Below are 10,986 nucleotides of genomic sequence, written 5' to 3' on the forward strand. Positions count from 1 at the left end.
CAAGAGTTAAGTTACCTCAGTGAGGTATGAAAGAAAAGAGAAGAGGACTCAAAGATGTGAATGTGTGCCAGAGTTGATCGTTCATCAACCAAATTTCCTTTAACCCTGAATACCTCAAAGAGGAAGAAAAGGTGTTTGTCCGAATTGTCTATGTTTGCAGAAAATGCCAGTTGAAATTCAACAGCTCTGATAATGTCTATGAAGAGAGAAACAAGAGTTAATGTGTAGAGTCCAATCATGATGTATATAAAAAAAAGCTTGTCTAATGGTAACAGTGTGGAGCTGGATGAACACAGCAGGCCAAGCTCCTGAGATGCCGCTGGGCCTGTTGTGTTCATCCAGCTCCACATTTTGTTATTTTGGATTCTCCAGCATCTGCAGTTCCCATTATCCTTGTCTAATGGTGACTGTGTATCAATTGCGGTAAAAACCCGCCTGGTTTACCAGTGTTCTTCAGGGAAGAAAATCTGGTCTGGCCTAGCCTATATATATGATTCCAGACCCACAACAATATGGCTGACTGTTAACTGCCCTCTGATTCTCTAGACCATTTCAATCAGTTCAAAGGAAATTAGGAATGGACAACAAATAGTGGCCTTGCTGACACTGCCCAGGTCCCAAGCACGAGTTAAATAAAAATTATGATCTGCAATTTCTTGTTTTAAGAACTGGGTCATACCTAAGTGTTCAGTATTTCTGAAACAGCTGCCCTGTACAGTTAGGGATAGATTAATACAAGACATACATAGACCATGCCTAGGGGCCTCTACCCATATATGGGCACCCTGTTTTGGCTGATGAGTTGTGAACCAACACATAATCCACCTGTTACAACACAGAGTGGGTCAGTGAACTGCATGTCAGTGCTTCTGAGTATCCGTAGAATCCCTGCAGTGTAGAAACTGGCCATTCAGCCCAACAAGTCTGCACTGACTCTCTGAAGAGCATCGTCCCCATCCCCGTTCCCCTAATCTGTAACCTAGCATTTCCCATGGCTAATGTGTCAGACCTACACATCCATGAACATTATGGGTAATTTAGCATAATTAGCCTGCACTTCCCTGGGGACTGTGGGAGGAAACTGGAGCACCCGACAGAAACCCATTCAGACACTGGGAGAACATACAAATTCCAAACAGACAGTCACCTGGGGTGGAATCGAGCCCAGGTGTCTGGCACTGAGTGGCAGCGTGCTAACCACTGTGCTACCCTGGAGTACTGGAGAGTAGAAGCTTAGCCTTCATGATGCTGGGATTTAATGGTATCAGTATGATTGGGCATTGTGGGGTGGGTGAGTAATTCTGTGAAATATTCTTTGTTCCACTATCCTAAAAATTCTTAACTCCGCTCAGCCTTGATTCATTGCCAGGACAGGGTTTACAGCATTAATGTTCAGACGGAATGAAAACAAACTCCTCCTTGCTCTGTCGGTCAGTCAGATCCTAACGGAGTGGGAAGGCGTCAGATGGAGGAGCTGATATATACAAGGCCAAACAAGAATGGAGTGTCACAGCTGGGTGTTTCCTGTACAGTTGCAGGGAATCATCTGGGAAACGAGACAACCATTCTCTCCAAGCATTTCTCCTGGCATCAGAGATGTCAATGAGATTTAGGCAGAGCAAAGAAAGGATTGTAGCAGGAGAAGTACAAAGAAATAACATTGTGGCAAAGACCCAAACCCCCTCCCCAAACCACATCCACCTCACTGACCCCCTTGATGCCCCCCTATCCCGTGGAGTGTAGTAAAAAGTGAAGGAGCTTTTCAGCACTGAGAGCTGTGGTTTTTTTTCACTGCCCCAAATATTATTATTTTTTTAAAAAGTAATTTTGTGGGGTGTAGGCGTCGCTGGCTGACCAGCATTTGTTGCCTGTCCCAAGTTCCCTTTGAGAAGGTGGTGGTGAGCTGCCTTCTCGAACTGCTACAGTCCTCCTGCTGTAGGTTGCCCCACAATGTCTTTAGGGTGGGAATTCCAGAATATGGACTCAATGACCATGTAGGAGAAGTGATATATTTCCAAGTCAGGATAGAGTGTGGCTTGGAGTGAACTTGAAGGTGGTGGTGTTCCCGTGTCTCCGCTGGCCTTGTCCTTCTAGATGGAAGTGTTTGTGGGTTTGGAACGTGCTGTCTGAGGATCTTTCTGAAGTGAATTTTGCAGATAGTACACACTGCGTTACTGTGTGTCAGTGGTTGAGGGAGTGGATATTTTTGGAGGTAGTGCCGATTAAGTGGGTTGCATTGTCCTGGATGGTGTCAAGCTTCTTGAGTGTTGTTGGGGCTGCACTCATCCGGGCAAATAGGGAGTATTCCATCACATTCCTGACTTGTGCCTAGTAGATGGTGGACGGACTTTCAGGAGTCAGGAGATGAGTTGCTCACCTCAGTATTCCTAGTTTCTGACCTGCTCTTGTAGCCACTGTGTTTATGTGGTGAGTCCAGTTGAGCTTCTGGTCGATGATAACCGCCAGGATGTTGATCCTGGGGGATTAGTAATGGTAACACCATTGAATATCAAGGGGTGGTGGTTCGATTGTCTGTCTTTTATTTGTGATGGCCATAGCCTGGCTATTTTGTGGCGCTAATGTTACTTGCCATTTGTCAGCCTAAGCCTATACATTTTACGCTTTCAGTGGTCATGTTTAAAGCTTCTTGATTTACTTGCTTTTCATTTGCGAATGCAGAGGCATTTAATCAGACAAACTAGAGAAGAAAACTGATGTGGAAGAATATTTAGGCCAGTGCGATCAGCAGCACTCATTGTTCAAGCAAGTAGGTTGGATTAGCCCTTGAGAGTAAACAAAATGCACCTTTTGAATCCAAAGTTTCCATGATCAATCTATTGTGACATTACTCTCATCTGGTTAAATAGGAAAGAGATATTAAATGAGAAAGAAATATATCATATTCATATGTGCAAAATTCTGAGGGAGCTTGACAGGGTAGACATTGAGAATATGTTTAGAGGGATATGGGTCAAACGTGGGCTCATGGGACTAGTTTAGTTTGGGAAACTTGGTCGTCATGGACGGGTTGGACCGAAGGATCTGTTTCTGTACTGTATATGTTCTATCATTCAATGACTCCGTGTGCCCACAAGTGGGGACTTTCAAGTTAGGGACATAGTTACAGCATAGGGGGACACTTATTTAAAACTGAAATGCAAAGAAACTTCTCCCAGTGGGTCGTGAGTATCTGAAATTCTCTACCCCAGAAAGTTGTGGAGGCTCAATCACTGGAAAATATTGAGAGGAGGTAGATATTTTCAAAAAAACTATCAGACAGTTTAAGGCTATAGTGAGCTGGCAATGAAGAGGAAATGAGGCCTGGGCAGTTCAGCCATGATTTTGTTGAATGGCAGGACAAGTTTGAGATGTCATATGTATTTCTAGTCTTCTAAGCCCCTGGGTTCAATCCACAGTCTCTCAGAGGAAAATGAATAAATCGTTGTCCAGGCATTTAAAGGAGAGAATAGGCCAAAGTTGTCTTAGTAGATTGTGACCATTCCCACCCCACACCCCTCATTTTAAAAAGTACTATAGACAAAGATTTGATATTGCTTGAGTTGTTTCATAGAAACATAGGAGCAGGAGGAGGCCATTCGAACCTTCAAGCCTGCTCCACCATTCATCATGATCACGGCGGATTGTCCAACTCAATAGCCTAAGCCTGCTTTCTCCCTGTAACCTTTGATCCCATTCACCCCAAGTGCTATGTCTAGCCACCTCTTGAATTCAATCGAAGCCTACCAACCTCTGACTGTGCAGCAGATGTTTGTCCAATTGTTGTTCAGCAAAAGTAAACACCTGTGAGATGGGAATAGTGGGGAGCTGGGAGCAATGCCATATAACTTTAACTTCAGTAGTTGTACCATGATCGGTGATTCTCAGAATTTGACTATCTCTGTTTGAAGTGTGCTCAAGGTTAAATCGGATAGCATAGTGATGACATGGCAACCACACTAGGGAGATATTGTTGAATTGGTTTGAAGAGTAAATTCCATGTTAGCATCCAGAGTACTGCATTTTTTTTTATTCGAAGCTGCTTTGGGCCAGGGCCACCACGTGGTGTTTTAATAAATGACAAGAGCCTGAAAGTTTTTACCAGGATGGAAGTCAGAACATTGACATAACCTTCTATTACTCAGGGAGAATAAAAAATCAGACAGGCGACCTATTTCAATTATTTGTAATTCAAATGAGTGTTAATAGGTCAGTCAACTAGCTTAAGCTGTCAAAGCGAGCCTATTCCTCTGTCGACTTACAGAAAAACATGTGGACTTCAGCTAATAATAGAATCAGGCCCACTTTGGTAGCCACGTTGGTTTGAAACATCTATTGCTACTCTCAAATACGCTTGAATCGAGGATTTAACTACTGGAAGAATATGCCCAATACTGCCTACAATGGCAGTTATTCCATTTAGGACATTTTGTGTTAGAGGTTGGTGCCTGTATGATTTTTATGTTAAAGGGGAGATGAACAGGCAGGCACAAATTGACTGTCCATGGTCAAAACAGCAGTATGTTACCATGAACTGCAAGTAGCTTTTTTTTTTCAGAAATGGGTCAATGTCATTGGTTTTTGGAGTCAGCAATGTGCGTACACAACTTGTGTTTTCACCTCTTTCTGCAGATTCTGCTTGTTTAGACTTTGGTTGTTGCATGTGCTTTTTATGCACTGGAGCAAGACCTAATTGTATTAAAATTGTGTATCATATGGAGCTGCCCAAAGCTTCTGTTAAAATAAAAACTGTACAATATATAGTTATATATATGTATAGATGTGCTGAATGTTGTTTATATTTTTATAAATGTCTATGTTACGTTTTATGCTTAATATTAAAAAGGATCAATCAGTGTAAATGACTCACATTTAACTTCAATTTAATCTGTTGTGGTTTCTCTCTCTTGTCAACTGCATATGCAAATCACAACCTGTCACTGGTTAGGTAACATGTATCACTCTCTTCTGGAGTTAATGTGAATAATCCCATTAGTAAGGTCTCTACCCTACCTTACCAGGTGTCAACTGCGCTAGTGACTTGGGCTGAAAAAGGAAGACATTGTTGGTTCTTGGATTTGGAATACCCTGGAAAAGCTGCAGTCTTTTTTTGTTTGCTTACTCCAGAAGGTGGTAAGCAGTTTTCCCAAGTAAAAGTCATTTGTAAGGCTAAATTGCTTACAAACATACAAACATATGTTACGAATTTAAGAACAGGAGCAGGAATAGGCCATTCAGCCCCTCTAGCTTGTTCAGCCATAAATAGGATTATGGTCATTCTGATTGTAACCTCAAATCGAGACTCCCACCTACCTCTAACTTTTCAAACCCTTGCTTGACCGGAATCTATCTGTGTCTGTCTTAAAAATCTTGAGGCTTGCTCGTTCATTTCAAAGACAGTTAAGAGTCAGCTGTACAGTGTAGACTGGAGTCATATGTAATCCAAAGCCAGATTGCCCTTCCAGATTCATTTGGTACTTTATGTTACTGAACATTTACAGTCATTTATTTTTGGCATGAGTCCACAAGTCCTGTGTTTGGCTGCTCTACTTTAAAGGAAGATATAAAGAAAAATGGATTTGCACTTGTATAACTCCCAATCAAGATGTCCAAAACATTACATCCAAAGAACCCTTTGTTAATGTCACAACATAGAATGGACAATAACATATTCATATGGTAGCTTAATGTAATAATGTGTTTCAAGGAAACATTTTGAAATAAAATCTGTCAGAAGGCAATACAAAGGAGACTTTAGCTCGTGGAACTAAAGGATTGGTCAAGGAGAAGTTTCAAGAGATTCTTAGAATACTAGGTACAAATTTTTGACCAGAGCAGACCTGATGACCTAAAGGGCTTCTTTCTGTGCTGTGGACTTCTATGACTTGTGGATGGAATGCTACAGGAGGTGCAAGGGAAAGGAGGTGTAGGAAAGATATTGCATGGAGTGGGACCAAGGGGAAAAGTGAGCCACTCATGGTAAAGCTATTAGAATTTCAGATGCTCAAAAGGCCAGAATGGGAAGGACACAGATATTTTGGAGGTTTGAGAGGTTATAGCTAGGGAGAGCCAAGGCAATGGAGGGATTTGAAAACTAGTCTGTTAGTTTTAAAATCAAGATATTTCTTGACTGGACGTGAATATAGTCAAGTGAACACAGAAGTTATAGCTGACCTGGACAAGGAAGATAATTTGCCTCATTTAATCTTGGGAAGAAATATCTGGCCATGTACAATTAGGTGTTGACATGAATGGAGATCATCAGTCACCTATCTCTGAACATATGAAAATGATGAGCAGTATAATACCAGATAGTCCATCAAATGTGAACACTCATGATGGCCATTGCATCATGAGTAGAATTTGCAACTTCAGAGAGATTACTTTGGGAAAGGTAAAAATAGTACAGAAAAAAATATGGAGAACAAGTCAAGAAGTACACTGAAAGATTTCTCTCTGACACTCACTCAAGTGATTGAAATAAACTCGAGATGATGTGTGTACCTACTGCCTAAACTCCAAATATTATTTTCTGGAATAACAAAGTGTGAAGCTGGATGAACACGGCAGGCCAAGCAGCATCTCAGGAGCACAAAAGCTGACGTTTCGATGAAGGGTCTAGGCCCAAAACGTCAGCTTTTGTGCTCCTGAGATGCTACTTGGCCTGCTGTGTTCATCCAGCTTCACACTTTGTTATCTTGGATCCTCCAGCAGCTGCAGTTCCCATTATCTCTGATCATTATTTTCTGGGACTGTTTTGTGGACAGTACATTGGCACAAGGTTTTAACCAATTTAGTTCTTCCCTGTTTATTTTCATCCTGTTCGTGAAACTGTGTCAGAGCTTAACACTAACTCTGGTGAGTAAGTAACCCACCTTTGTGCAACATTTTGAGGAATGAATATTTGTTCCCACCTCAACTTCCCCCTTCAAGATGGGAGGCAATGCACTAAATGCTCTGTAACCTCTGTCATGGATATAAGTAGGTAAGTGTGGTTTGGGGGCAACACAGCATCTCAGGCAAGGGGTGAGACAAATCTTGCAGCAATAGGCTTATGTATGCAACCCAGAGAGGAATGGAAATAATAAATCAACAATCCTTTCCCTTTCTAATAATCCAGTTGTCAAATAATAGTTTATTGTGTCATTAAAGTATCACCTAGAATGATAAAAGCAGCAGGTACATAGGAGTGCCACCATCTGCAAGTTCTTCTCCAAGATCCACATCATCCTGACTTAGAAACGCAGCAACAGGAGAAGGACATGTCAAGCCCACTGCACCATTTAATGTGATAATAGTTAATCAAATACTTCAATGCCTTTTACCCACAATGTCCCCATAACCCTGCATACCACTCATGTCTATCTCCCTCATTCCTTCAAACTCAAGAGAATACAGGCCCAATTTGTCCAGTGTCTCTCAGTCAGACAGTCCTGCCATCCCAGGAACAAGTCTGCTGTACTCCTATTGCATTCTCTCTCTCTGCCAATGATATCCTCCCTCCGATAAGGAGACCAAAACTGCACACAGTATACCAGGTGCAGTCAGATCAAGCTTCTCTACAATTCTATACAATTGAAGTGAGACTTTACTACTGCTGTATGCAAATTCTCTTGCAATAGGTCTGCCATTTCATTAGCATTCCTAAAGGTTTGCTGTACCTGCATGTTAGCCTTCAGTGACATATTGATAAGGACACCTACTACCAGACAAAGGTCCCTTTGTACATCTACACTTTCTAACCTTATTATTTAAAAAATATTCTGCGCATCTGATCCTCCTACTAAAGTGGATAATCTTACAGTTTTATTATGTTGAGGTGATGGCCTAGTGCTATTATTGCTCGAATATTAATTTGGAACCCCAAGTAATATTTGGGGGACCTGGGTTCAAACTCTGCCAAGGCAGATAGTGGAATTTGGATTCAATAAAAATCTGGAATTTAGAACTCTAATGATGACCATGTTAGGGGAAAGCCCCATCTGATTTGTGAATGACCTTTAGGGAAAAGAAACTGCTTTCTTAGGCTGGCCTACATGTGACTCCAGACCTGCAGCAATGTAGTTGACTCTTGACTGCTCTCAGCAATTAGAGATGGGCAATAAATGCTGGCCATGTCAGTGGTGCCTACATCCCATGAATAAAAGGGGAAAAATATATATACTCTCTCAGCCATGCTCTTGCCCAGCCACTGCTTTACATCTTCACAACACACTATCCCACTTATCTCTGTATTATCTGAACATTTGGGAATATTACATTTGGTTACCACGTCCAAATCACATATATACTTCGAGCAGCTGGGACACAAGTACAGATCCTGGGAGTACCCCACTAATCAGAGTCTGCCAACATGACCATTCTAGAGTTTTATTTCTGTTAAATCCATCCATAATTAATGTGGATGGACATTTTGGTTGGCATGGACCAGTTTGAGCTGAAGGGCCTTTCTCTGTGCTGTAGGACTCTATGACTCTTCTGTCATGTTTTAAGTCTAATTGCCGAGCGAATATTTTTGTGCAGATGTTTGATTTCTCATTTCTCTGCGTCATCTAGGTCGGGCAATTGTCTTGATCTACACCTGACCACGTTAGATGTCAGTGATAATGGGAACTGCAGATGCTGGAGAATCCAAGACAACAAAATGTGAGGCTGGATGAACACAGCAGGCCAAGCAGCATCTCAGGATGAAGGGTCTCGGCCCGAAACATCAGCTTTTGTGCTCCTGAGATGCTGCTTGGCCTGCTGTGTTCATCCAGCCTCACATTTTGTTGTCACGTTAGATGTCTGCTCCTTTCGGCACTGCAGCAACTCCGGGGGGAGGGGGGGATCTTTGTCAATCACTTCTTGGACAATTTAGAAATGTGGTAGGGAAGTTTGATGACCTTTATTGTCTTCTCACAATGGTGAAATGAATCAAAGTCACAATGTTTACAGTTAAATTTGATTATATTTTGTTCAGTATAAATGAGAGTTGTTGCATTTTGGTATCTGGAGGGCATTGTTAAGTGCAGCAGTGTTATTTTTTATGCTTTGGACTTAAGTGTAACTTACATATAATTCATCCATGGCCTTTCTGGTAAGTGGCGCGTCTGGGAGTGCGTGCCCTGTCTCGGCTCCATTCCGTTGTGGTGGTCGGTCTGCGGGATGGTCTTTGATGTCTGGCTGGCTATCCCCCTTTCCCTTTCCAGTGGATTCCTGTATGCATTTCGTTTCGCGGGGGGGGGGGGGGGGGGTTATGGGCACTGAGTTGACTCGGCGGCAGGGTATTGCGGAGGCTGGAAGGTGTTGGACCGAAGGCAGAGGGTGCTGAAGTTGTTCGGCGGGTTTGTGGTGAAGCAGCGTTGACGTTTTGCATTTCTTCGGTACTAAAGGAAGAGATGGAAGTGTGGTAGGCTGTATACAGGGAAAAAGGTGGGACAGAAGGAAGGCCCCAGAATGATGGAAGGTGGAGATCATAGTTGTCACAGAAAACAGAGCAAAGGGAGATGTGATAATTATATAGATGAGAGATAACATATGGATGGGGTAGTGTAGGGGGAGGGGCTTAGATTAGTTCACAGGTCGGTGCAACATCGACGGCCGAAGGGCCTGTTCTGCGCTCTATTGTTCTATGTTCTTGGTTCTAAAATCCATGACAATACATCACCTCCTATCCCAAGTAATTTTCAATTTAGCTAACCAATCTCCTGTCTGAGACCTTACCAAAAGCCTTCTGAAAATCCCAGTATACTACTGCTTTTGATTCCCCTTTATCAGTTTTGTGAGAGCGTCCTCAACTCCAAATTGGAACTATTTTGCCATTCCTTCACTATCACAAAATCCGAGAAATCTCTTCTACAGCGCTGCGGGTGGCCCTCCAACGCAATGCTTGTGATGGTTGAGGGAAGTGGCTCAGCAGCACTTTTTTTTCTAGCGTAATCAGGAACCAGCAATAAAGCAAAGCCCAAATTCCCTTAATGAATTTAAGAAAACTGACCTCGGCGTAGTACAATATATATTAGGTATGCAAATACTGCCCACTCTGCTGGGGAGATTTCCTCACGTAACCTCCAATGACCCACCCCCACACTCTTGCTATTGGCCTATTGTCCAGGAGCACCGACTTTCGACAGCCAATTGGAGACTTTCTGAGCCAATTGGTTGTTTAACTTTAACTGTTTCACTAGCTCCCAACCATGCAACCATCTTGTTAGCAAATAAACTTGAAAATGTCTGTGGGGTCGCATTAGCAGTGTCCTCTTGAGCCAGGCTTCAAGACCCACCTGTTCTACAGATGTATGTCTGAACAGGTTGTTTAAAAAAATCCCTACCTCTGGACTATCAGCCATAGAAGTCGTCATTGGACAAGCATATGGACGTACATGGAATAGTTAAGTTAGATGGGCTTAAGATGGGTATGACAGGTCGGCACAACATCGCGGGCCAAAGGGCCTGTACTGTGCTGTAATGTTCTATGTTCTATGTTCTATAACATGTCTAAACAGGTTTAAAAAAAAGTGATTGTGCACCTATTCAAAGAAAATGAATAATAAGTTTCATTAAAATCACTGTGGATAATCGCCAGCAGATGATTTTCTATCCCTGGCCAATCCTGGAGGGTTGGTGATATCAATTTTATAAACAAAGAAATTTCTGACAGAGATAGTAGGAGCTGCCGATGCTGGAGAATCTGATATAACAAGGTGTAGAGCTGGATGAACACAGCAGGCCAAGCAGCATCAGAGGAGCAGGAAAGCTGACGTTTCAGGTCTAGACGCCTCCTCTGATGCTGAGATAATAAAATGTGAGGCTGGATGAACACAGCAGGCCAAGCAGCATCTCAGGAGCACAAAAGCTGACGTTTCGGGCCTAGACCCTTCATCAGTCTCTGGTTGGATCAGACATGAAAGTACAAGTTTGCAAAGGAGTGATGATTCTCTGTGTGTGTGTGTGTGAAAACAGACTGTCAGTGAGTGGGCGGAGCTTTCCCAGCTGTTTTTGGATGAA

Source organism: Stegostoma tigrinum, chromosome 19 (genome assembly GCF_030684315.1).
Source record: "Stegostoma tigrinum isolate sSteTig4 chromosome 19, sSteTig4.hap1, whole genome shotgun sequence".
NCBI lineage: Eukaryota > Metazoa > Chordata > Chondrichthyes > Orectolobiformes > Stegostomatidae > Stegostoma > Stegostoma tigrinum.